The sequence below is a fragment of the Bos grunniens genome, chromosome 10 (genome assembly GCF_055505025.1).
Source record: "Bos grunniens cultivar Pamir isolate PY7600 chromosome 10, Bosgru_T2T1.0, whole genome shotgun sequence".
Classification (NCBI taxonomy): domain Eukaryota; kingdom Metazoa; phylum Chordata; class Mammalia; order Artiodactyla; family Bovidae; genus Bos; species Bos grunniens.
Genome location: NC_141174.1, coordinates 85,634,452 through 85,661,684, shown reverse-complemented (window position 1 = coordinate 85,661,684; position 27,233 = coordinate 85,634,452). Strand labels below are relative to the sequence as shown.

The following is a 27,233-nucleotide window of genomic DNA, read 5'->3' as shown; positions in this document are numbered from 1 at the left end:
AGACCCTTGGGATTCCAGCTGCTGTTTCTGGCTCTCATACTGCAAAGTGTCACTGTGTGACTTTGGATAAGTCACTTCCCATCTCTGGGCTTCTGTGTTCTCCAGTGCAAAATTAAGGGCTTCGGTTGTATGGAATCTAGGATTTTGATTAGCTCAAAAATTTAACTGTGAGGTTCCTAGCAGTGTTCCAAGAGATGGGACTCCAGATGGGTAGGTTTGGAGAGGGTATGTTGAAAGGGCAGGACCAAGGGATATGGGGTGGGTCAGGCAGAGGTGGTCTGCTTGGTATGGAGCCTGTACCCACTCAAGCCTGTTAAACCTGATGGTTCAAATCGAGGCCCACTCATGGACTGACTGATAAGTGATTCATTCATTCTCTTCATAAGATTTTCTTTGAGCCTTCCAGCCCAAATGCTCTCTCCCTCCCGTGATCTTCAGTAGCCCTTACTTACAGCCTGACTGCTACCTCTTTTGATGTCTCCTCCACTATCCCTTACTGGCCCTGGCTGTCCCCTGATGGCCTTACATGTACTGTTCCATGCCCTCTGTGCCTTCACACTGGAAGGCCTTCCTTTCCATCTCTACCTCCCAAAGTCCTGACCATTACTTAAGGGCCAGCTCAGAAACCACCTCCTCCAGAAAGTCTTCCCAGGCATCTAATTCAAAACTCTCCCTGTGCTCCCTCTATTCTTATTTAATGTCCTTCAGTGTCTACCCATTGACATAAGACAAGGCCAAGCCCCTGTCTTATCTCCCCGGCCTCAACTCTCATCTTTGCCCTCCCCACCCACCAGCCAGCTGGAGGTCGGCCCAGCGTCTCTTACTCCCATGCATGTCTGAAGCTGCTTCTCCCTCCTGGGAAACCTGATCCCCACCCTGTCCCCACAGTGAGGACACTTAAGGACTCTAAAACTCTGCTCATATCCCCTGTACTGATGAAAATTTCTGAACTCATTTTTTGGTCTGTATTCTTTGCTTTGTGAAGTGAAGTGAAAGTCGCTCAGCCATGTCCGACTCTTTGCAACCCCATGGACTGTAGCCCACCAGGCTCCTCTGTCCGTGGAATTCTCCAGGCAAGCATACTGGAGTGGGTGGCCATTCCCTTCTCCAGGGATTGATCCCAGGTCTTCCACATTGCCATGAGCCAGACTTATGCATGAGTCTGATGACCTTGGGTTGTTTGTCTTTGAGTGCATAGTGCCTTGCATAGGGCCTGGCACATAGCAGGTGCTCAACAAATATGACATTGAAGAGAATTTTCCCATGTGTCCTTCACAGAATCTGGCAGCAGCTGGGGCCCCAGGTAGGTGTGTTGACAGGATCCTTGGCTCAAAGCTTTGTTTGTAGCAGCTCTGGGGTTTTGGATGGGGCCTTGGAGCTGGCAGAGCTGAGAATACAACTCCAGTGGTGAGGGTATGAGTGTGTGCAAGAGGCGGGCATGTGGGCATGCCTGCTGGGGTCTTGGTGGTCTACCGTGCACGAGGGAAGCTTTAGCTTCCAGGATCTCTAGCCTCTACCCTGACATCCTCTCCTCCTGGGCACCCGACCGTCAGCCTACCACTCCAATCAAGGCCAGAGCTGCTCGTGGGGGGCTCTCTGAAGTCATGTAAGGAGATGGTGTTCTGTAGGAGACTGGGCACAACCTTGAGGCTGCACAGGCCTTAGCTGGCTAGCCTTGAGAAGGCCCCTGATGTGAGCATCCTCTGGGGTACTCACTCACGCAGGGCTGCCCCTAAAGACCCCATGTGGAGATCTGGTTTAATCTTTGCAACCACCTTTGTTTGCAGAGGGGAAGCTGAGGCATGGGGAGGTTAAGTTACTTATCTTAGACCAAAATGTAGCTGCATGGAGAGTAGGGGCGATAAAGCTGCACAGCCTTAGTTCACAGCCCACGCCTGCGGCATGGCGTCTGCTCCCTGGGATACCATGATGTCTCCTTGAGGGTATTGAACTTGTGTAAATAAATGACATTTCTGACTTGCCTGGAACAGAGCAGGCATGCAACCAGTGGAGGTTGATGCTATTGATGTCTAATTTGACCCTCTCATTTTAAAAGCGAGGAAACTGGGTTACAGTGTGTGTGAGTGACTTGATAGCCAGATTGTGAACTGGGGGGACTCAAAATCAGGTCTCCTGATGGCCAGTGGCATTTTTCATTATGCTGTGCCCTGGAAAGGTGGGGTAAAAATTAGAATGAAAGAGAACCTAACGTTTTGGAGAAATAAGGCAGAGAGGGAGGTGGGCCGGGAGGGTGGTTGAAGATTTAGGAAGAGCTGTGTGTATGTGCATGCTCAGTCACCTCAGTCATGTCTGACTCTTTGTGACCCTGTGGACTGTAGCCCGCCAGGCTCCTCTGTCCATGGGATTCTCCAGGCAAGAATATTGGAGTGGGTTGCCATAGCCTCCTCCAGCAGATCTTCCCCACCCAGGGATCGAACCCATCTCTTACATCTCCTGCATGGGCAGCTGGATTCTTTACCACTAGCACCACCTGGGAAGCTCTTGAGGGTCCTATGCTAGTGACAGGAAATGCCTCAGAGATCTTAGGTTTTATTTTCAAAACATGCAGACTTTGCCTTCTTTCCCACAGTGTATCCACCTGTGGAAATGGAATGAATGAATACAGCTACATCATGAATACCTGGCTGACCAGCCTAGATGGGAGCGTGTCAAGGGGCTCTATCTTTGAGCACATCTTGTTCAACACTTTTACCAGTGGCTATGCTGGAATTACAGCTATAGGGAGAGGATGAACATTTATTGTGAATCTTTTAAGTATCAACAAGCTCTGTAAGTATTTTACATAGATTATTTACTCCCCATAACATTTCGGTAAGAAAGGTCGAATTACTCCTTTATAGACCAGGAGAGGGTGAGTCCTATAGCCATTGATGTACTAAGATCTGGGTCCCAGATGGGTCTGACTCCAAAGGCTGGGGCACTGAGTCACCCACGGGGCTGAACTGCCTTGTGACTAGGGGCTTGTGAGAAGGTGGAAGGGGTGGGCAATACAGGGAAGGTGAGAGGCAGGACCCAAAAAGGCCTCAATAGGGCTGAAATGAACACTGGGCTACGCTGAGTGCCTACCAAGCTTAACAGCCTGAGACCTCTGTTCACACTGGGGTTCAGAATACCCACCGGACACATACAGGATGTGGGATACCTGGGTCAACAGCACAAGTGAAAGATGTTGGGTTTTTAGTTGACAGGAAGTCTTTATGAGTCAACAGTGGGAGGTGGCAGCCTGCAAAGCTAATGTCACTGTAGCTGCAGCAAGTGGAGGGCAATGAACGGGGAGGGAGGAGAGACTCTTAAATCAGGGTGCATGCAGGAAATGCAGTCCTGGAAACCTCAGTGGGAAAGGGGCACCGACTATCTGCTGGTGGCTGGGGTGGGAGGGGGCTGTTGGCTATTGCTGCATCCCTCTCATCCTTTGTCCAAAGTGTGCTAATAATATATTTCTGAGCAACTATAACCCCTTCTTCATTTTTCTGCATTTGCCTTACCTGACTTGGGAATAAGCTACTTCCTATGTTTTTATGCTTAAATTAATGTACCCTGAGTAAATGCAGGGATTCCTTGTGACCGAGTCTCTACACTGTCACATTCAAAGAAGCACAGTCCAGCAAGGAAATGAAAGGAAGAGATTTCAGCCTTTCACACAGATCTCTCAAAGACATGAAAAAAGGATGAGGCCTCCTTTTGCTTCTCTAATTACCTTGGGCTTCAAATCTCTAGAACCTTGCACTTTACCAAAGCATCCCAAATCCTCTTGACATCAATCCACCCAACAGGCCACCTTTCCTTTGTCCTTCCACATCTCCCTTGTATATACTAGATGGACTTAACCTCTGTGTCTCCTTTTGCTAGTCCCTCCGTCTCCCTTCCTCTTCATTCTTTGTTGGTTTTCTTTCCATTCTGTTGCTGACCCCAATTTCTCACCACAAACAAGGGCTCCAGAACTGATTCAAAAAATTTTTCTAAGTCTCAGAGATGGCTTCATCTGGAAACATTACAAGAACCAAAGGTGCATTTGCTAGTGTACATTCAGACTTAAGGTGAGATTTCAGATGAATCAGATTGAATCTCTGGGATCCTCCTTCTGTACTTTCCAGTGATATTGTCACTGGGTCTCTGTAGTAGGTAGTACCCAACCTGAGCATTTTTGACATGTGCTTCAGATCAGTGAAAGGGCTTACATAATTTAGACTCGTCTGAGATGGTTGGAGTAGGTTCTCAGAGTAAAATGCCTCCACAGAACCCAAAGACAGCATCAGAATGACTAAACCTCATAAGATTCTAAAAACAAGCAAACAATAGAACAAATCAAGCTACTCCCCCCATCCCCAGCTCAGTCTCTCCAGTGCTGTCTGTCCATCCCTATTCTCCCAGGATCTGGGATGGCCAAGCTCAAACTCTTCTTAGGGGGCTGGATGAGAAGCAGAGCAGGCAAGAACTACATTTTTAATGGGAGAAGTAGCAATGGGAGGTGGTAGAGAGGCTGGGTACACTCTATGTCTGAAGCTTGTCCTCATTGCGTTAGCATATGGTCACCGTGGGTGGAAGAGCCTGGCCACCCATGCACATGAACCCACCACAGATTGCCATGTGATAGCTACTTGCATGAACAGCAGTCAGCAGAGGCCCTTCTTCACCCATAATGTCCCCCCTCCCGTCACCTTGTGTATTTCCTTCCCATTACACCTCACTGGGCTCCTTTTTTTTTTTTTTTTTAGAGCTGACTCTCGTTTCTTTGATGGCATAACCTTCGATGTGCTGGCAGAGACAGCATTCACCCACACTACAGGGTTCTGCTGCCCTCCCCACAGCCCTCTCTGCAGCCAGGTGGGGGCCCTGTGGCTCCTGTTGACTGAGAGCCTGAGACCCAGGCAGTTAAGAGCTGGTATGCCTCCTCCTCATTCCCCCTTGGCTGTGCTGACTTTGGAAGCCCTCTGTTCCAGATGGCATGCAAAATGGGGACAATTCTCCCAACTCACATTGCACTTTACAGAAGCAAGAAATAAACTTGCATTGTATTAAGCCCCTGAGAGCTCAATGCTGTTACTGCAGCATGGTCCAGCCTAGCCCCGTGAATACCCAGAACATCAGAATGAACGGAGTGATTGCCACTCTTGAGGTCTGTCATGTAGCTGAAACAAGAAGCTGTCTCTGGAGCCCCCCAGGGCAGCTGATTAACACTTTTTCTTACTGTCATCACCCAGCACAGATGGCGCTTCCTGTTTGGTAACACCTCACATGGGCTCCTCGTCCCCCACCGACTCTGCCAGTCACCATCCCACACAGTCAAGCATGCACAGGATTACAGGTTTGTCAAGAACACATCCTCATGTCTGCCAAGGAGTGCCTGTTGGAGGAAGAATTCGAATAGAGGATGTTAGGAGGTGAAATGGACTGCCTTGGGGGTGGTAAACTTGCCTCTGATGTGAGCAAGTGGAAGTTCTGTGTCCATTGGGTTTGATGAGAGGGGAGCATGAAGAGGGGGTGTCAGCCCTGAATGGGGAGAGGTTGGGTTTGGAGGCACAGGATGGACCAGATGACTTTCAAATCCCATCCAACTCTGAGAGTCCCCAACATAGAGTCTAATTCTTTTTTTATTTTTTCTAAAGGGGATGTATAGATATGTTTTGGACACTAAGAAAGTAAAAAACTTATGAAATCAGATAGCAATAGCCTGGCTTAACAAGCAAGTAAGTATCAGAACTCTGACATTATCCATTCTTAAAGATCGAGCCTCATGAGATCAGCATTCTCAACTCTAAGGTTGACAAACAGGGAGGGGTGAGTGGTCCCGAAGGCCGGTGAAGCATATCTGTAATCTACACGTCAGCTGCGAGGAAGGCCAAGCCGTGGGTGGAGTCGGAGCCTTGAGACAGACCAAAGCCATCGTGATAACAGCCCCATAATGGGGACACTGGTGTCTTATCATGCGCAAAGCATTTTCCCTGACATCCTGAGTGCTCACAGATGACTATCTCCGAGCTGATTATCCTGTACCATACATGATCGTATATCTGTGACTGTATTAGTGTAGCCTCAGGAGAAGAAGTGCTGCCATTTTCATTGTACAGATGGTCAGGGAGATTTTCAGAGATTTATCCCCCCCCAAGATCATGTAGCAAATGAGGATGAGATGTCAGACTTGAACTCAGATCCTTTGACTCCAAGTGATGAATTTTAAAACAAAAGAGCACATCTATTCTGGGCACTAGAAGCTAGGGCTGAAATCAGTTCACACGCTCCTTGGTCCCTGAGGAGCTTTCACTTTCAGCCTGCACGCTTGTGTAGGGGGAGGTGTTACAGGGAGGGGAAAGCTCTGAACTGCTTCTAGGCAAGAGGGGTTTTCTGGGGAAAAGCCAGGGACCAGGGGATAGAATGATGGAGTGGAGGCCTCAACTCTTTGACCCACCTCAGCTTGCTCATCTGAAAATGGGAGGAAAGACATTGATATCCACCTTAAAGGATGTCTGTGAGGACCCAGTAGAGGATGGGATGAAAATGTTTGGACAACCCTATGAAAGCTGAAGCTCTCATTTCAAGTAACAATGCTTCAACTGCAAGTAACAGAACAGACAGCTCCAGGGGTTTTACCAGCCAAAGCTTTCTTTTTCTCATGAAATAAGAAGTTCCTGGTGAGTCGTATAGGGCAGGGCAGAAGGCAAATAATGCCATGGAGGGCGTGGCTTCTTTCTGTTTTTCTGTTCTAACTTCATCCTCATGCAGTTACCTTGTAAGCACAAGGTGGCTACTGCACCCCCAGGCCTCATGTTCAAGTTCCAAGCAGGAAAAAGAAGGGGAAGGAGAAAGAGTTGGTGCCTATAGTGGGAGTGTAAGCATTTTCTTAGAAATGCTATAACTCACTGGCCAAAACTGTAATCAAAAGGCCAGCTTCTATACACAGGAGCCTGGGGATGTGAGGATTTGTGGCCAGGCACACCATCACTCTGATCAAATCCAGGGTTTGAAAGGAAAAGGAGAAGCCAGAATCCATGATGGATGGAAGCCGACAGTAGTGCCTGTTATAGCTTTGCTACTGCCATGGGTGCTGAATTCACGGGATCCTTTAACATTCAGTCGCTGGGTTGGGGTGAAGGCAAATCAGTAAATCCTTTGAGGAAATAATGAAATGCAGTATCCTAATGTCAGAATGGGAAACAGAGTCAGGCTGGGTGAATGCTGAGCAAGCAGAAGCGTGAATGCCACTGCAGGTCTAGGGGGCCGAGGGATAGAGGTTCAGGGCCCCCTCCCTCCACCCGTCCTTCTTCTCATTTGCTCAGTTTCATGAGTCCTGTTGACCGGGCTGGGAGAACTGAATCCGGGGAGCTCATTTCTAGCCACTGTGTTTGTATACGTCTCCACCCGAAGATGTCTAACCACAGACTTCCTCTCGACTCCTGGCAACAGAGAGAAAACAAAACCACAGCAGCTTTCATTGCTGAAAACACAAAACTGACTCGCTTGCCTAATAAGCCCTGATGGAAGGGTTTTATTTCTGAGAGGAAATGCTGAAGTCTCCAGTCCAAGGAGCCTCTGGTGGGCAGTCAGATCGCCACAGACTGAATGTGATGTCCAGGTGGAAGGCAGCCACTAGCCCAGGGGTCAGGAGCCCAGGGGCAGGGGCCACGTCGCTGACCAGTGGGGCCTGGCCTGACGGACATACCTGCAGAACTGGGCCCTTCACCCAGCCCTGCAATCCTGTTAGTCTCTTCAGCCAATTTTGATTTTGTGGAATCTGTGTATTTTCTTTTCTCTTATTTTCCATGTTATTAATTTCAGCTATTGATTAACTCCCATTTCGAACTTGCTTTTTCTGTTTGCTTTTCTCATTTCTTATGACGTGTCTTCCGGTTTGTACATATTCCCCTGGAGCTGAGCTTTTTTTCCAGATCTCATAGGTTTTTGGAAATAAAATGTTCCACTTTTCATCTCTTTTTAGATGATTTTTAATTTCAGTTTTAATGTTTCTTTTGACCCATGGGGTATCTAGAAGAATGTTTATTAATTTCCAAGTAGTTAAGAATATTTTCAGCCACATTATGTTTTGTATTTAAAATTTTTGGATTATAGTAATTGACTGTGGCCTGTTAAAACCTCCAATTTTAAATTCAAAAAAAATTTCTTTTTCTTGTGTCCAAGTATGTGATCACAGTTTTTAAATGTTCCATGGAGAAGGGAAAGCTGAGCTGGTCAGATTGATACAGAAAAAAAAGTTGAGTTTCAAAGTGTCTTGTTTCTGCAGACAGATGGCTCAGTTTGAAATCTCTGTCCCTTATCAGCTGCTGTGCATCTGTCCATGAAGAAGACAGAATTTTTCCGCACTTACTTTCCATCTTTAAAATGGGGACATTCCACCTTCTCACCTTGCTGTGACGATTGTTATGAGATTGTGTATGTAAACATGCCTGGCACAGAGTAGGCACTCACTAAGTAGAAACACTGCTGTTTTTGTTGTTTTGTTATTTTTGCAGAAAGGGAGGAACCTTTTCTGTCTGTGTGTTGAGCTTTATTGCTAACCCAGGACTGTGGTTTATGCTTATAGTGGGACTAGAAGGAAAGAGGAAACGGGTGGCTCAAGGCAGCCGTCGCCCTCCTGTGAGGGGAGCACCTGCAGCCCAGAAGAATGGGGCCACTTGAACCAGGAAGCACAGCCCTCTGTGGGCAAAGCCAGGCTTCAAACCCAGGCCTCAACGGTCCCTCCCCCTCTGCTGGCAGCTGCTCTGGTTTCTCTCTTGAAAGAAGAGACAGTTGACCGAAGGTTGGCCTCTGAAATGCAGGGAGGACTGGAGGCAGTGGTGGGGTGACGACTTCTGGGCTTGTCATGTTACACCGTCATCGTCTGGAAGAGTAACTCCGAGGTCAGGAAGTTCCAAGGCAAGATGCAGAAAAGTCTACATGGTTGGGTGCTTTGGTCATTACTGTTTCTTTGCTCAGTGAGGAGGTGGGGTGAGGGGCGGGGAAGCTGGGCTTGATCTAGGAGAGGGCACCCCAGGAGGTGTCTGCACTCCTCTGGGTCTCACTCCTTCATGCCAATCTGCCATGCTGCCCTAGCCCAGATACTGACCCCAGCAAAGGCTGGTCCTCCCCAGGACCCAGTCTTCGCTGCAGGAGCTATCAGGGGCAGGAGTCTGATGTTATTGACCAGGGTGGCTCAGCTGCATGGATATGCTTATGGAAACTGGAGGGACTGGGGTACAGCTTGAGCTGCACTGTGGAGGCTTAATTAAGAAGTAAGGCAAAACGGGATATGGGGTTGGCTGTACCCACCAGCTGACATCTGAGATGGGCTGGCACTGTGCCCTGGGGGACACAGAAGGCATGGGACCTTCTTTATGGTGGGAGGTTAGGGAGGGGAGGAAATTGCAGGACAGGATTACAAGGTAGAGGGTGGCTGAGTCTTCTTATTGGGGCCAGGGCATTGAGCTTACAAGAAAAGGACCACTTCTTGGTCAAGGATTCCCTGTATCTGGACGCATCATGTAACTATGCTGTGCATGGACCACGAGTGGACAAGGATACAGACACAGCAGCACATATGTGGACATATCTGGGCAGCCGGTCTCTGACCTTAGACATGGTACATGTTGTGGGTAAGGCTTGGGATTACAGGCCGATTCTAGTGGCTCTTCCATATGCAAATTAAAATATACAGCTCCCTCATGATGATTATAAAAATTAAGTCAGTGTGTGCAAAAGTGCTTTCAAAACATCACAAACACAGAAGAAAGTTATGGTGTGTAGAATTTGGTTAGAAATGCTTGCTGATTCTCTCATCTGGCCACAGCCCTTTGTTAGAAGCTGTAGAGGAACCAGGTGCAGTTAGGTCTTGCTGCTGCTGCTGCTAAGTCGCTTCAGTCGTGTCCGACTCTGTGCAACCCCATAGACGGCAGCCCACCAGGCTCCCCTGTCCCTGGGCTTCTCCAGGCAAGAACACTGGAGTGGGTTGCCATGTCCTTCTCCAATGCATGAAAGTGGAAAGTGAAAGTGAAGTCACTCCGTCGTGTCCCACTCTTAGTGACCCCATGGTCTGCAGCCTACCAGGCTCCTCCATCCATGGGATTTTCCAGGCAAGAGTACTGGAGTGGGGTGCCATCGCCTTCTCCGGCAGTTAGGTCTTAGGCTTTCTCAATTGAAACGCTTTACAAACATCATCTTCCCTCCTTCTCCCGTCAACACACTTTAATTATGCACCTAGTATACGCCAGATTTTGGTGAGGAGCTGAATAATCTAGTGATCACTGTATACTAGGGAGAGACATGAGCAAGTGGGTGGGTCTGAAGCCCAGTGTGGCAGCCAGGGACTGTCACAGACAGACGGAGGTGTTCTGTGGGCATGAGGCAGGAGGCCACAGGCAACAAGTCCAGGAAGGCTCCTGGAAAGCTTCAGGTGAAGGGGGACATGGAGGTGGATCTTGATGAAGAAGGCAGAATGAGGAACTGAGTCCTCACAGGGAACCAGGGCAGAAGAAACAGCATGCACGGAGGCACGGAAGTGTGAAACTCGTGTGCACCAGGGCATCAGTGAACCTCGCCCCTCTGAACCTCAGGGCTGTCGTCTCTAAAACAGGGATAGGTGACGAGCATTCTCTTGGGAATCTATGTCCTTGGTTGGAAGGAATAGCCAGAAGGTGGCATGGGTGGGTGGACAGAGGCCAGTTGACACTGAATCTGGCACTGGAGAGACCCAGAGAATAAGTTGTGATCCTAGCCGTTGCAGAGCCCACAGTCTTTTCTTAGAAATCAAGGAAGGAAAATCTGGTCTGAGTTTTGATAAATTAAGCAAGATCAGGAAATATGGGAGGGCAGGGGATGAGCCCTCAGCCCAGCCTGTGAAGTTAGTTTTCCTGGAAGCGATGTGTGCGGAATTAGTGGCCTTCCTGAAAGTCAAGAGGAGATGAGCACAGCAAAGAAGGAAGCACAGGAAAGTCCAGGCAGAGGGAACAGAATCGGCAAAGGCATGGAGGTGAAAACCAAGACACGAAGTAGAAAATGGGGGGTGGGGTGGTGTGGGTGATGGGGCTGCAGGAAGTGGACATGAACGCTGTGTCAGGGAACTTGGACTTTATCCCATATGCAGCAGGGAGCGTTTGAGAATGAGGCACAAGGGAAAGGATTGCTTAGGCTCTGCCACCAGTAAGGCAGTTGTGAGTGGGCCGAGGGGAGGCAGGTTGCAGAAGCCCTAGACGCCAGAATGTCTAGATGGGGCCTAGCATGAGCACCACACAGATTCTGCTCTTCCCCACACAACCCACCCTTGATCCACAGAGGGTGGGGCCCAGGTCCCTGAGAACTCCCTCGCAGGGCGGGATCTTCAGAGCAGCCCTCTGGGAGGATTCTTATTGTTGTTCAGTCACTAAGTTATGTCTGAGTCTTTGTGACCCCCACGGACTGCAGCATACAAGGCTTCCCTGTCCTTCACTATCTCCCAGAGTTTGCTCAAACTCGTGTCCATTGAGTCAGTGATGCCATCCAATCATCTCATTCGCTCTGAGGAAACTCTCCTCGAATCCTGATGGTCTAGCTGGGGCCCCTTGGCTGCAAAGGACTACTGTTTTCTTAAGGAAATTGATGACTTCATGGGAAGGATATGCCCATATTTCCAAAAAAACCCAAGGGTGAAAAATTCATCCCTGCCACTGAGGAACTAGAATCAGGAACTGCAAAGTCATGTCTGTATCTTTCCCGCCTCACTCCCCCAAGCTTCTCTTCCTCTTTTTTCTTTCCATTTCCAGCCAGCTTCCTCTGTTAGCAGGACCACAGAGCTGCCCCAGCTCCTGTTTCCCACTGCCCAGTGTCCCATAGAGGTGGAGGGGAGGATCTGGGTTCTAAACTCCCAGGGGAGTGTCTGATTGGCTGAGATCAGGCAGCAGTCTGGGGACCTCGGGATAATGCCCCCAAAGGGGATATCTCCTGGCAGCATGGCCCCAGAGACCTGCCCCCCATGGGGGTGTTGGGGGTGGTTCTTAGGAGAGGGGTACTGGCCCTGGATTAGCCCTTAAAGGTTGTCTATTCTCTGTAGACCCTTACCTTGGAGACTGGTGGTGGTTTGTTGTTAAGTCATGTCTGACTCTTCTGATCCCATGGACTGTGGCCTGCCAAGTTCCTCTGTCCATGGGATTTCCCAGGCAAGGATACTGGAGTGGGTTGCCATTTCCTTCTCCAGGGAATCTTCCCAACCCAGGAATCAAACCCAGGTCTCCTGCATTGCAGGCAGATTCCTACACTGCAGGCGGATTCTTTAGCAACTGAGCTATGCGGGAAGCCCCACATTCAGTAATGTCAGTCAAAGGGCATTTGGGAAGGGTGCCCTCAAGATACACAGTGGCTGGAATCCACAGAGACTTCAATTTACCTCTTCAGAAAGAGAGACAGAGACAGGGAAAGTAAAACTCAGGAATATGGTCATGTTTGCTACTGAAGTGGATCAACTTAGAAAGATTCTGGGGGAGCTGGTCTTTGGGGTGGGGGCTGAACTCCTCTGCTGCAGGCCTGGAGAGCACATTCAGAGCCCAGGGATGCTGTGGGAAGGGCAGCTTTTGGAGGAAGCTGAGCGGCTTGGACTGGAGGCTAACCAGTGAGTGGCCAGCAGCCTGGGGCTGAGGAGGGGCCCGGGACTTCTGCGGGAGTGGGGACTGGAGAGTTCCTTTGCTTCAGATGCCTCTAGGTTTCACCATGCTCTTGGACCAGAAGCCATTTGATTGTTTTCCCCGAATATGAGGATGCTTTCCCATTTCCCCTTCTTACCTGTTGCCAGAAGCTGGCTTCCTGTGAGTTCTCCTAAATCAAGAGGATCTACAATCATTTTTGTGGAGAAGGGTTTCCTTGAAAAGCCAGGGAGGGCAGCTGTAGCCAATGGGACAGAAAACAGCAGTGGCTGCTGGGGGGTGAACGTGGGCTCCTGTTTCCGCGCTGACAGCCCACCTCCCAGGAGAGGATGTCACAAAGCAGTTAAGCCAGTGGCCTCTGGCCTCTGCATCACCAGGTTCTGCTCCAGCCACTGTTACCTACCAGTTAAGATCTCAGGCAATTTACTTAAGCCTGCCATGTCTCTGTTTTCTCATCTGTGAAATGGGAACAATGAAAGCCCAAAGAGAGGCTGTAGCTTGAGGATTTAATGGGCTTCTAGAAGAAAGCTCTCAGCATGGTGTCTGGATGGACTCAAGGCTGTTAATCATTTCAGGGACTATTGACTCTGCTTTGACACCCAGAGTAGGACCTCAGCCCAGTCCCTTGCAGTTTCTTTGTTGGTTTTCAGTGGACAATTATAATGCATTTGATGTGCTAGCCATCCCTGCCTCCCCAGGATTTTCTGAAAGGACCCCAAGTCTTGCCAGCTCTGGGAATTTACTCCTCCTCTTTTGAGGACAGCTTGGCCAAGATGTCATCACTTCCCAGGCAGCTCCCATCTGCCCTTCTTCATGATAGCTTGCTGTGGACCTGGGAAAGAATAGGCCTCTCCCTCTCCTACTCCCTGGACTTCCTAGGGGGCGCTAGTGGTTAAGAACCCACCTGCCAATGCAGGAGACCTAAGAGATGTGGGTTCGATCCCTGGGTCGGGAAGCTCCCCTGGAGGTAGACATGGCAACCCACTCCAGTATTCTTGCCTGGAGAATCCCGAGGACAGAGGAGCCTGGGGGGCTACAGTCCATAGGTTCACAAACAGTTGGACAAGACTGAAGCAATTTAGCACACACACACATCTCCCACTACCCAGGTTCAGAATCTCAATGAACCTCTGTTAGAGAGAGGCAGCATCCTGCCGTGCGTGACAGTGCATCTCAGAGGTGCCAGTTCAGTGCTCATCTCTACCTGTGTGACCTGGGCTTGTCTGTGCCTCAGTGTCCCTGTGCATCAAATGGGGAAATTACAAAGATTGCTTTTGGCATAGGGCTGTGAGAAGTTGAAACATACAATACCAAGATACCTCCACGTGGTACCTAGGAAGGGCTTGCTAAAGGTTGGCTGTTTCTATAACAGACTCTTCAAAAATGAATTTTAATGGCTGTGGCATCTTCCATTGTGTAGGTAGATCATGATTTATCTAACGACCCCCTTGTTGCTGGGCATTTAGACTGTTTCCAATCTTTCCCTCTTATAAATAATGCTGCAGTGAACATCTTGCATATAAATCTTTCTGTTTATCTCTGATTGCTTCCTTAGAAGAACTTCCCAAGTATTGCTTGTCTTAGAACAAAGTCCAGTCCCCCCGTGACTTTTCAATGATGCCCTTTGAAATAAAAGTAAGCCTATTTTCCTTCAGAGAAAGAAACATATGGAACACATTAACCAAGAGGTGGTTCAGGAGGAAGGTAAAAATCGGTTCAAGATGGGTTTGGATCCATTCAGAATGTCTGACACACAGTCAGTTATAAAGCACCCCTTGAGCCCCCTTCCCAGAGGAGAGGCAGCGTCTTGATCCTCGGGGACCACTGCTTTCTTTCTTTGAGGCAATTCCAAGGGGCTTTGATGTTTTCGGCATTGGAAAGGCAGCAATGACAAATAAATGAAGCCAGCGTCTGTGGGCAGTACAGGACTCCTCCAGCCAGTAGGGGGCGATTATCATCTATCTGCCAGCCAGTTGGGCCTTAGTGGATGGCTTGCTAAGGAGGACTGGCTTTGTTGTTCTCAAAACTTCGGCTTACATTTTATGTTTTGCCTGCTTTTCTTCCCTTCCTCCCCCCTCTGCACTTTTCAGATTCACTTTGGGTTCCCATCTATTCGCCCATTCATTTGGGAGAAATCCCTTGTGTGCTTCCCCTTGGCCAGACATCAAGATGGTTTTCAGACACTTAAGCCCTAAACACATGTTTTGGAAGTATGTTTGGTAAGTTCCTGAACATATCAAACTTGCTGAAGTTCACCCATATTCTGTATTAAGTATATTTTTTTATGTTTAAAAAAATTATTTTTCTAATCTTGCTTTTGAAATTATTTGGCCACAGTAATTCATTCAATTTACACTTGGCTTTGATTTCTCAGCAATGATCGAGGTACTCAAGAATTCTTGCAAAGTGAGAAAATCTAACCTACACATCGTTGTCAAATATAACAAAATTTTTATGAATACTCAATGAAACCATTAATGAGGTTGATGTAATGTTTTGTTTGGTAGATGTTTCGTTAAACTTTTCTATTGTTTTCATTATTCGTTTCTATTGCAAAGTTTTCCCTTCAGGTCTTGGATCCAATCCAATTTTGTTTTGGGTATTAAACTCTCTGAGAGATCTCTCAGAAGTTCTCAGGCCCTGTGGTGCCTGGTGGCTAGCAGAGTCCGTGCAGTTTTCAGAGTTCCCAGGCCTTTGAGTGACAGATGAACTACTGTCACAAAAGAGTGAAGTATTGATGTATAGGAAAGTATCATCTCCCCTAAGTCTACTTGAAGCAGGAGGGGGTCACTGAAGATTTTAGGGGTGAGACATGGCCCAATCCAGAATGTCAATAGCAAACAGGAATTTTCTAAGCAGAAAGGAGGAACTGTAGGCAGAGGAAACAGCACATTCAAAGAGACTGGCCTGGGAAAGGACCAAGCAGTGAACACTTGGTGGTTGGGACTTAGCTGACCACCCAGCTCAGCCGACACTCATCTCTAGGCCCTTCTTGCTCAGACCAGCAGCATTGGTATCATCTGGGAGCTTGTCAGGAAGTGCAGTTTCAGTCCCCCCACCCCACCCCATCTAGGACCCTCGAATCAGAACCTCCATCTTGATGGTATTCCCGGTGATCCACGACCACACCAAGATCTGAGAAGCTGGCTGTAGTGTCAGCTGGATCAGAAACAGAACTCCTGCAGGGATTGGAGGTGTGGGAGATAGGAGGTCTTGGAGAGGTGGCTGGCCTGGGGAACTGTAGCCTGAATCGAGCTGTACTGGTGCTTCCAGTTGTTTTCAAGTCTGGCCTGAAAGTTCATGTCTGAAAGCCCGGTTTCCTTGTTGGAGGGTTTTCCACTTAAGAGATTTCCACCCACTGGGTCTCCACTGCCCCTTCCATTGGCTGTCGCTCCAGACAGCCTGTCTTGCCTTCTGGCTGCTGGGCCAGCGTCCCACTGATTACCTAATAGACTGTACATTGTGTGCATAATTTATTTCTGGGAATAACTGATCACATTAGGATGAGTGAGGGGAGGTATTAGCAAGAGAAGGGAGAATAGGCATCGATCACCAGGGGAAGAAAACCTGCTATGAACAGTTAATTAGATGTTTCTCTGATGTAGCTCTTTCAGCATAACTGTCTCTCTGGATGTTGTTGGTTGACCACCTCCCTCTCTTGCCCCTACACATGTCTGGGCTTTCAGATATGTGAGGAATAGTGGAAAGAGCTCTGGACTGAGCCAGAAAACTCGACTTCTAGACCAGGTGGTCTTAGGCCAATCACTTCTCTTGGAGGACTGGATTTGAATTGACTATAAAACGAGAAGGACTGGATCCATGGTTTCCAAACAAGGCGAATATCAGAATCACCAAAGATACTTACAAATATAGTTTCCAATGTTGCATCTCCCCAGTGCTGATACAGTAGGTACAGGGGGAGGCCAGGAACCTGTGTTGTAACAAGCATCTCATATAACACTGACACGGCTGGTCCAATGGGCAACTGGGAACCACTGGGTTGGAAAGATAAACTCAAAGCTCCTGTCCAGCTGTGACATTTTAGATTGTTGGTAAGGATGCATTTTCCCATAACTGCTTACAAAGCAACAGTATAGTCTTGTGGAAAAAGAGGTGAGAAAGGCAAGAGGCCCATCTTCTTCTCTTGACTCTGTCACTAATTCACTACCTGATAACACTTCCTCCTTGAGCCTCACTTAACCCACCCACACACCCACTGGCAATGCCATAGTGCTTTTATCTGAGCACCTGGGGAGATTTTAAAAGCACAGCTGCCAGGCCCTCTGTTTCAATACATCCGGGGTATCTCAGGATGGTGTATGTTTAAAGGCTGCCAGGTAATTCTAAAGATCAGTCAGCTTGGTAAGCCAATGACTTGTCCAAAGGCATTGCTTAGCAGGACAACTGGTGCATCATGACAGAGGGCTGGATCCAGTTCAAGGAGGCCACCACCATGTTGACAGGAAGCATGGAATGTGAAGAGACCCAGGCAGATCCTCACTCATCATTTGGCCTCCAAGTGAGCCTGGATGAATCCTGCCAGTGGAGCACTCCATGGTGGTGCTCCAGAACGAACAGAAGACTTGTGTTCAATCCTGGGGCTGTCACTCACAGGGTAGCCCTCGGGCAAGTCACAGGAGCAACCTGTAAAATGGAGTCAATGGTAACTCCATCCTCCCAGACCAGTTGGAAAGATTAAACTGAACAACTTGGAGGCTGTGCTCTGGGAGTGGCCATGCTCTGCGCAGACTGTCCACCGCCTCCCAGCTGCCCTCTGGCCACTTGCACTGGGACCAGTTGGAACCAACCTAATGGAGTGTTAATCTCTCCCCCTGCCACTGAAAGCATGACCTGGAGAGGGTCTGCTGGTGCACTGGGCCAGGAGGCCAAGGTCCAGTGAGGAAACAGACTCCAAGCTATTGGTCCAGGTGGTCATTTCTGGAATTAATCCTCACAGCCAGCTGCCTTGCCCAGTGCTTTTGTTTTCTCCAACCTTTTGGAGCCTTGTTCGGTACCCCTGGTTGGTCAGCAGGGGTCTGAATGTTGGTTAGCCAGTGAGACTGAAATCAGGTCCAATGGGGATGACGTTTCCACATCTGTCAACTTTCCCTCCATCCTCTTCCCCCATCACCTGAATGCAGGGCACCTCCAAGGGACCATCTCCTCAGAGCTCTTAAGATATATTAAGCTCTTAAGATATATTAAAATCAGATCATTGATGTGGACTGGCTTCCCCTTCTCACTGAATAAGATGCAAACTGGTGTGGATGGAATATCCTGGAATGTCTGGTCCGTCATGGGTCAGGGCAGCATCCAACTGATACTTCCTCCCCTGGTTTACATGATGACCTGCACGACCCGGCCATCTACTTCTCAACTCATGTCTCACCACCCACCCTTACGCACTTTGTGAGGCAGAAAAATGCCATGTGTTCTCCTAACCTGTTTATTATCCTGCTTGTCATGTAGCTGGACTCTACCCTCAGTCCCTCTGCAGTCGGGCAGCGCCATGCACTTCAGTTCTGGTGAATGGAATATGAGTGGAGATGACATACACCACCTCCAGGCTTGGCCTCCAGAGTGTACCAGGAGCTTTTCCTCTTTGCTCTTGGCTGCAACTGGAAGATGCGGTGGACAATTCCAAGAAGACCCTAGCGCAAGGATCCCCAACCTCTGGGATCTAATGCCTGATGATCTCAGGTGGATCTGATGTTAATAATAATAGAAATAAAGTACACAATAACTAGATAAAGTGTGCTTGAATCATCCCCAAACCATCCACCTCACCCTCGGTTCATTGGAAAAATTTATCTTCCACAAAACTGGTCCCTGGTGCCCCAAAGTTTGGGGACTGCTATCCTAGAGTACAGCAGAACAGCTAACTAGGAGTTTAGGTTTTGAAACACTGAAAGACTACCTACCTGATGGGCTCTGACAAGGAGGAGGAATGAACTTTTACTGGCTGAAATCACTAAGATTTGGGCTTACTAGTGCTCTATGGAGAAGGCAATGGCACCCCACTCCAGTACTCTTGCCTGGAAAATCCCATGGAAAGAGGAGCCTGGTGGGCTGCAGTCCATGGGGTCGCTAAGAGTCGGACATAACTGAGTGACTTCACTTTCACTTTTCACTTTCATGCACTGGAGAAGGAAATGGCAACCCACTCCAGTGTTCTTGCCTGGAGAATCCCAGGGACGGGGGAGCCTGGTGGGCTGCCGTCTATGGGGTTGCACAGAGTCGGACACGACTGAATCGACTTAGCAGCAGCAGATGTGCTCTAGCAACTAGCACCATTCACCCTGACTAATGGCCTGTGCTCGGCGCCTGAAATGTGTTAAGATTCACTCTGCTTCTCCCATACTGTTCCCCTTGCTCGGAACGCTTTTCTCTATTACTCCTCACATGATTTCTCGTTAGCCTCTAGATTTTCATTTAAAAGTCACCATGCAACTCTTTATCCTATATCTGAGTTCTTGTCTATTTTTTTAAATAGAATTTTTACAACCTGTGTTTTGTTAAAAATTTTGTCTTTCTTGAGTGTTTTCCCCCCTAGAATGTAAGCCCCCAAGGGCATGAATCAAGTCTGTCTCATTCCCCTTCGTATATCCTATGCCAAATAATGTGTCTGACAGAAAACAGTCACTTAACAACTATTAGCTGATGGATTAAATGAATGAATCAACCAATTATGTACGATTCAGTTCAGTTCAATTCAAATATTTACTGGATACTAACTTTGTGCAAGGAACATATAATGCAGTCTCTACTCAATTGTCATTAAATCCCAGTGGGTAGGTAAGTTTATTATCCCAACTTCATATAGAAGGATCAAGAGGCGGTGCTAGCAACCATACACCATCACATTCTGGAAAGGTAGGCACCATTAGCTGCATTTTATAAAAGGAAAAACTCATGCTCAGACAGACCAAGTCTCTTCCCCAGGGTCACGCATCTAATGAGGTCATGGAGCTGGGCTTGAAACCCTTGCCCAGGGGGAGGGGATGGGGGAGAATGGGGACGCTCCTTCTCTTATATTCTTTCTGAAGTCTGACAGCCTCATTAGAAATCCCCAGGGAGTATCCCAAAAGTGGGTAGAAACAGAGACAAGGAATATCTCTAGAATCCTGTGAGTTTAGTTTGCAAATGTGGTTTCATTTCAAATGCAGGACCATTTCTCCCGCTGAGATGCCTCGGATTGGGGGGTGCCGTTTTGCATCCGGGGAATGCAGTTTCTGTGGCACGTCCGAGCCTGGCTGGGCTGACCACCACGGAGAAGCTGGGGCCAGGAGTGCCCAGCTTCACGTGGAGAGAGCAGCCGGAGAAGCTGATAGGCAGAGAAAAATCTGTGATTAATTATGGCAGATGAAAGTATGAAGTAATGGATCCTTTCTGAGGGCTGTGCGAGCTGAAGCGTCTCGCTCTCTGAAACCATTTGGAGACGGCGAACCCCTTCTGAAACCAGCACTAAACTTGAAGGGCCGCAAGTTCTGTGACTTGGCGGGCTGGGGATTGGATGGCGGCTTGAACTCATGAATTTTCTGGGGTGGGAGCTAATTAGGGTACAATTTTTCAATTACGGAACACTGAGTGAGCATCTCCCTGGTCCCCCCCACACCATCCCTCAATGGCTAAACTCTATTTGTCCATTTTCCTTTATTTCTTAATCATTTGATAATATGACAGCAATTATTTGTCATTTGGAAGAGAAAATCGCCACGGAATTATTGTTTGCCTCTTGAAACCCCAGCTCTTCTGCCGAGATGGTGACGTTTGATAAATGTTGGGCATGCCCGCCGCCCCTTCCCCACCCCCAACCCAGGGTTGGTGTGGCAACCGGAAAACATTAGCCTGTGACTCGGGCCTGCTCTGATTCAAACGCCATTTGCACAAAAGCTTGGAAAAGAGCAGGATCGAATTTAAAAGCTCCGCAGCCTAGAGCGCCGGGCCCACCCACGTCACCTAGGTTGAGATTATGGCACATTTGCTTTGAGAAATTTGGTCATTTCTCTGAGCTAACAAGCCAGCCTCAGGATCAGGAATGCGAAACAGAAATGGAGAGAAAAGAAAAAAAAGGCAAAGAAAAGAGCAACACCGTCCACCCCCGACCAGAAACAGGCAAACTTAAATGACTTTGTTTAAATGTCATGGTACTCTCAGCACCCTGTTCTCATATATATGCAAGTTAATTAAATGGAAAAATGTCAAATTAGTTGCTTAAAATATTAATAGCAGGAATCATCCCAGATTTTAGAGCAGGCAGAATCAAGAAATGGAAGCTTTTGGGGCTTAACCGTTTTCTTGGTCATCCTCTCATGAAATAAGGGTGTTGATCATCCACGAAGAGCTTGGTGACTCTAAAAGGTTTGGTGGGCTTCCGGACTGGAACTTTCCAGTGGGTTTGTAACCTACCATTGCCTCTGGTCCTCAGGACTCCCCAGGGGGCATTTATTTATCTGCTTTGCATAGGGGTTTTGAGGTCCCTGGAAACCCAATGATTATGAATATGTCCTTATGTTCTGGAGTTTGGGTAATTTGCCATTTTTTCTTTAGGTTTCTGAAGGGTATTTTGGTTTAAGGAGCCCACTAAAATGCAAAATAGGAACTGATTGCACAAAAAGGGGTGCCAGTGTTCTCCTTGCCAAATGTTGCTTCGGTACCAATGGGGTCCAGAGCCTGGGCTGAACAGAACGGTGGGAAAAGGGAGAGTCACAGATGTGAGGGTTTTGAATGTGGTAGGGAGAGGCCCTGGGGCACTTGATCCAGTCTTGTATTAGCACAGGGGGAAGACAAAGCCCCAGGAAAACAAGGACTATTCCCAAAGCCACACAGCTATTGAGTGGTGAGTCAGGCTCATTAACCCCTGCAATCCCGTTCCTGCTCACCTCCCCCTGGGTCTTCCATAAGTTAGGAGAGGACAGGACAGAGAGACGAAGGACAGTGCACGCTGCGTGCCTAACACTGCAGAAGGAAAAACCGAGGGTACAAAGCGGGGATGCGGGTGTCAGGGAGCTTTTACCTCCACCAGCCAAAGAGCATTTTCTGTCCACCATGGCAGCCTGCTGTTAGTTTCTCTCTGCTTCAGCCCAGGCAGGCAAGGAAGGCAAATGCCATTTATTTAGAAGTTATGGCTAGTCCCTATATAACACACTCAAAATTATTTCCTATAATTCAGTCAGTTCAACTCTGACAGATGACGTTATTGCTATTTACAGGCTAGGAGAGAAGACCACCAAGCAAAGAAAGCGGCTGAACTGAACCTGTAGGAATTTATAATCCTATAGTAGGTACTGGGGTACCCGTTTATCAATAACTGCAGATTAGCGACAGAACTGGTAAATAATCGAGGAAGGCCCAATTTCCAAAACTGGCATCCTCAGGAGAAGGGAGGAGATATTCTGAGATGTGGAAAAAAAATTCAATTAATTTAGGGAAAACCTACACATTCTTACGTAGGGTCTGCCCCAGTGGCTCAGACAGTAAATAATCTGCCTGCAATGCAAGAAACCCAGGTTTGACCCCTGGCTCAGGAAGATTCCTGAAGAAGGAAATGGCAACCCGCTCCAGTATTCTTGCCTGGAGAATCCCATGGACAGAGGAGCCTGGCAGGCTACAGTCTGTGGGACTGCAAAGAGCTGGACATAGCTGAGGGACTAACACCTCACTTTCATATATTCTTAGCCTTTTTTATATCATTCAGGGTGATGAACTGAGTAACACCCCCAAATGACCCACATCCTACACTTCAGGATTTATGACAGTCACCTCGTACGGCAAAAAGGACTTTGCAGATGTGATGAGGTTAAGAATCTTGAGATGGGAAGATGATTCTGAATTATTCAGGTGGCCCCAATGTCACAGCAAGGGTCCCTATGAGAGGGAGGAAAGAAGATCAGCATGAGGAGGAGATGTCGTGACAGAAGCAGAAACTGGAGTGGTGGACTTTGAAGGTGGAAAGAGGGGCCATGAGCCAAGGAATATAGGTGACCGCTAGAAGCTGAAAAAGGCAAGCAAGGGGTTCTCTTTTGGGGGTCTCCAGAAGCAACCAGTCCAGACGACACCTTGACTTGACCAGTGAGACTGATGGATTTCTGACCTCCAGAGCTATAAGAGAATAAATGTGTGCTGCTTTTAGCTACTCAGTGTGTGATATTTGTTACAGTAGCAGTAGGAAATTCATAGAGTCAGTTACAGATAAGTAACCAACCATCTCAATTCTGCTTTCTCTTCCCCAGGCCTAGGGGCTGCCTGGAGTTGCTCTGGTTCTGATCGGAGCCAGTTTTTATTTTTTTGTTTCTTAATTAAAGTATAGTTGATTTACAACATTGTATTAGTTTCTGGTGTATAGCGAAGTTTTATCTCTCTATATTCTTTTTCATATTCTCTTCCATTATGGTTTATTACAGAATATTGAGGAGCTTTCTTGGTAGCTCAGATGGTAAAGAATCTGCCTGCAATGTGGGAGACCCAGGTTTGATCCCTGGGTTGGGAAGATCTCATAGAATATTGAATATAGTTCCATGCGCTTTACAGTGGGACCCCGTTACTTACCTGTTTTACGATAGTAGCTTGTATCTGTTAATACATACTCCTAATTTATCCTTCTCCACTCTCCTTCCCTTCTGGTAACCATAAGTTTGTTTTCTATGTCTGTGAGCCTGTTTCTGTTTTGTATGTAAGCTCATTTGTGTCATATTTTAGATTCCACATGTAAGGGAAACTTAATATATGGTGTTTGTCCTTCTGACTTGCTTTACTTTGTATGATAATCTCTAGGTGCATTTATGTTGCTGTAAATAGCATTATTTCATTCTTTTTTACGGCTGAGTAGTATTTGATTGTATATATGTACCACAGCTTCTCTTATCTGTTGATGGACATTTAGGTTGCTTCCATGTCTGGCTGTTGTAAATAGTGCTGAACAGCTTGCTTTTAAGTCTCTCCACCAGCTACCTTCTGGGATAGCAGGTGCCAGGGCTGTGCTCTTTTCATGGCAGTGGTGAAAACTGGAGAGAAAGCCAGCAGACACTTGCCACGCCTGTTTCCATTTCAGCTCTGAGACACCCCACTTCCACCCACCCTCCACCGGCCAGAGTCAGTCATGTGACGAAGGTGAACATCAGTGAGAACTAGAAATATACATGGCTTAATCTAGTGGGAAATGCTGCAAGGTCATATGTCAAAGGGCAAGGACATATGATTCCAAGATTGGGAGGGTATAGTAAAAAGTTGGGACCTGCCACACTTGGAAACCCTACATGAACCTGGTGTGAGCTCTGAGAAGCTCCGAGTAAACCAGCCTGTCTAGCTCTGTTAATACAGGGTCCTGCAAACTTCTTTGAGCACAGACTCCTCCTTCTCCATTTTACAGGAGTAATGCTTTGTCACGGACTCATGGAGACAATTCATCTTCAGAAGTTCAAGGGAGGGTAAGGCAATGGACTTGACTGAGTCCAGAAGAACAGATTCAGCAGTCAATGAGGTGTTCCCCACGGCAGAGCAAAATTGAAAAGTTTTCATATGAGTTAAAGTCCTTTTCCTTAAGGGGTTCTTTCTCGTGAGAATCTCATCAAATCCTCCATTTCCCCATGGACCAGAAGAACCCAGCATGATATCTGTGTGTCGAAAGAACACAACTGTCTTGGAGTCTGTTCTTCACTAGCCCAAGGGCTTATCCGAAGTGCCTCAAAAGCATTCCCAGGCAGCCTCCAAGGCCTGGGGCATCTCCTGCCAGCTCGGCTTCCTGCAAACATGCGTGGATTGGAAACGGACAGATAGAGGTGAGTGGGACAGGTTTCCTACCAAAGTCTGATCATCTCAGGCCTGCCACTAGAGGTTCTCCTGGAACGCAGATGTGCACCCAGTCTCTCTTCCTGTGAGGGGTGTAGGCATCTAAGCTAGGCACAAGCTGAGGAGCGGACGTGTGGTCCCCAGCATGGATGCTTCAACTCTGACTCGTGCTGTTGAACAGAGAACACCCAGCGGGGCATCTCACACCTACTCCGGGAGGCACCCAGAGCAATAGAGTGAGGCCTCAGACACACGTTGGGGGTCGGGGGCGGGGGGGGTGGCTCTCCCTTCCTCTGAGAGACAAGGGTGAGGAGGACACGCTCTCCCTGAGCCCTGCCTGTCTCTCTCTGCTGCGAGGCACCGTGGCCCTGCCCAGGGAGGCCCGGGCCCTCTGTGGGACGGTGACTTATTTGACATACTTAATTAGCCTATTTCCATGTAACATGTTTTAACGGAGGCCATTACAGCCTAATAAAAGGAAACAATAGTACCATAAATCCCAAGATCAATAGAAGGGAAAGTAGCGAGGCTGGAAGCGGCTTCCTCTGAAAGACCCAGAGGGACTTCAAAAATGAAATTCCCCTTCAAACTGAAGGACAAGCAGACTGAATGTTTGCTGGCTCACTCACTGACTTGGCAAATATTTAGAGGGCCCAGACCATGGGCTGGGAGAACGACAAAAGGCTTGGGCTAGTAGGGGAGAAAGACAGAAGAATGGGACTGTCACAATTCAGCATGGCCGACGTTATGAACAGGAGCTAGAGGGAGAGACTTCCCAGAGGCAGAATATTTCAATGGATTTTGAAGGATGAACAGGAGTTTTCTGGCTGAAGATGGCAGAAGGGCCGGACAATGCTAAGAGGAGGAGGAAGGCTCAGGGTCAGGAGAGGGGTGTGGTGAGTTTGGGGACCAAGAAGTGAGAGAGGAGCAGAGAGTGTAGATGTGGGGAAGGGAAGGAGATGTGGCTGGAGAGGTGTATGGAGGCTAGGTAGGGATGGGGAAGAGCCTTAAGTACCAAGCTCAGTGTTGGATTCTTTTGAAATCCAGAGAAGCTGCAGGAGATTGGAAGGCACAGTAATAAGACACAAGTTCGGCAGAGAAGACTCTGTCCTGGTTCCTTTGGGACCCCAGGAGGCTGTCCTGGTACCCTGTCGCTTTGCAGGAGTCATGTGTCCTGGTCTCCCAAGCAAACTTGGTAGGGAAACCGTAGCTGCTTCTGCCTGTAGCTGAGCAGAAGTTGGTCTCAGCACAGTGGTGAGCACTGAAGAGCTCACAGGATTGAAGGCAGGACTAGAGGCAGGACTGGAGGAAGACAGCAGAGGAGGGACCGATCCATTCACCTAGAATGAAGCCACTTGATTGGGAGATGTTTGCAAAGGTGTTTTGAGGGACACATGAGATATTAACACTGCAGGTGGCTCAAGGAGACGCTGCCACTCTCTCTGAGATACCATGCCAGTGTGGAGTGCATGCCTGTCCTGGTTAGCTTAGAGGTGGAAGCCTTATATTGCAAGGTCAAGGCCACCAGTTCAGGCCACTTCCCTATGAAAGGTGATCAGAAATCTCACAAGTCCATGAGTTGTGTGCAAGAAGAAAGTGGATTCTTAGCTCGGCTTTGCCATCAGCCAGTGACTTCACTGCAGATGACTCACTCCATCCGAACTGGATTTTTTTTTTTTATGGTAAATGGATTTTCCTCAGAAACCCCTATACCCAAGCATCTGATCTGTTTCCAAGTCCAGCTGATTTGGCCACCACAAATGTGTATCCTTTCCCTTGGTTGAGGCCACTGTCATATCTCACTTGGGAACTCTCAGAGTCCCTGACCTGTCAGTCCTTCCAGTCCTGTCTTCTTGTTCTCTAGGCTCTGCATCTAGTGTGTGAAGAGCTGGACAGTAGCCATTTAGGCTTTGGAAGCCATACGAATCTATATTGCATATTCTTCTCTGGTGGAAACAATACAAATATCTATCAACTGATGCTGCTGCTGCTGCTAAGTCGCTTCAGTTGTGTCCGACTCTGTGTGACCCCATAGACGGCAGCCCACCAGGCTCCCCCGTCCCTGGGATTCTCCAGGCAAGAACACTGGAGTGGGTTGCCATTGCCTTCTCCAATGCATGAAAATGAAAAGTGAAAGTGAAGTCGCTCAGTTGTGTCCAACTCTTAGTGACCCCATGGACTGTAGCCCACCAGGCTCCTCCATCCATGGGATTTTCCAGGCAAGAGTACTGGAGTGGGGTGCCATTGCCTTCTCCAATCAACTGATGAGTGGATCAACAAAATATGGTATATCCATTCAATAGAATATTATTTAGCCACAAAAAGCAATGAGATCCTGATTCATGCTGTGACATGGTAGAACCTTGAAAACATTGTGGTTAGTGAAAGAAGCCAGACATAAATGGCCAGATATTATAGATTCCATTTACATGAAATCCCCAGAGCAGGCAAAGCCATAGAGACAGAAAGTAGGGCTGGAGGTGAGTGGGGGAATGAGGTGTGTTAGCTTATTCAAAAGGAAGAGGATTTCTTTTTGAAGAGATGAAAATGTTCTAAAATTTATAGCAGTCATGGTTGGACAACTCTGTGAGTATGCTAAAAGACATCGAATTGCATACTTGAAATGAGTGAATTATACGTCAAGTATGTGAATTATATCTCAATCAAGTTGTAGTAAAAAACTATCATAAAGAAAAAAAAGTTTACAGGCCATTAAAAAAAAAAAGCTGTGGATTAGATCTGATCCATGGGCAGGGGTGTATTGATCTGTGAGCTTTATGGTGCTACCAACATAAATGGTCTGAAAATTCAGAACTGGTTTTGTCC

At 47.9% G+C, this 27,233-nt stretch overlaps 1 long non-coding RNA gene across 5 annotated transcripts in view; it reads left to right on the top strand.

Annotated features, from left to right (window-relative positions):
- LOC147365252 (uncharacterized) overlaps positions 1–18,372 on the top strand; it is a 147,666-nt gene extending 129,294 nt beyond the window's left edge. For 2 of the 5 annotated variants that reach the window (XR_015135307.1, XR_015135308.1), the window contains exons 4-6: positions 2,591–4,903; positions 5,223–8,873; positions 18,090–18,372. This is a non-coding gene — a long non-coding RNA (uncharacterized LOC147365252). The remainder of the gene's footprint in view (positions 1–2,590; positions 4,904–5,222; positions 8,874–18,089) is intronic. The other 3 variants (XR_015135311.1, XR_015135309.1, XR_015135310.1) reach the window with 3 other exon arrangements.
- The last annotated feature ends 8,861 nt before the right edge of the window (positions 18,373–27,233 follow it).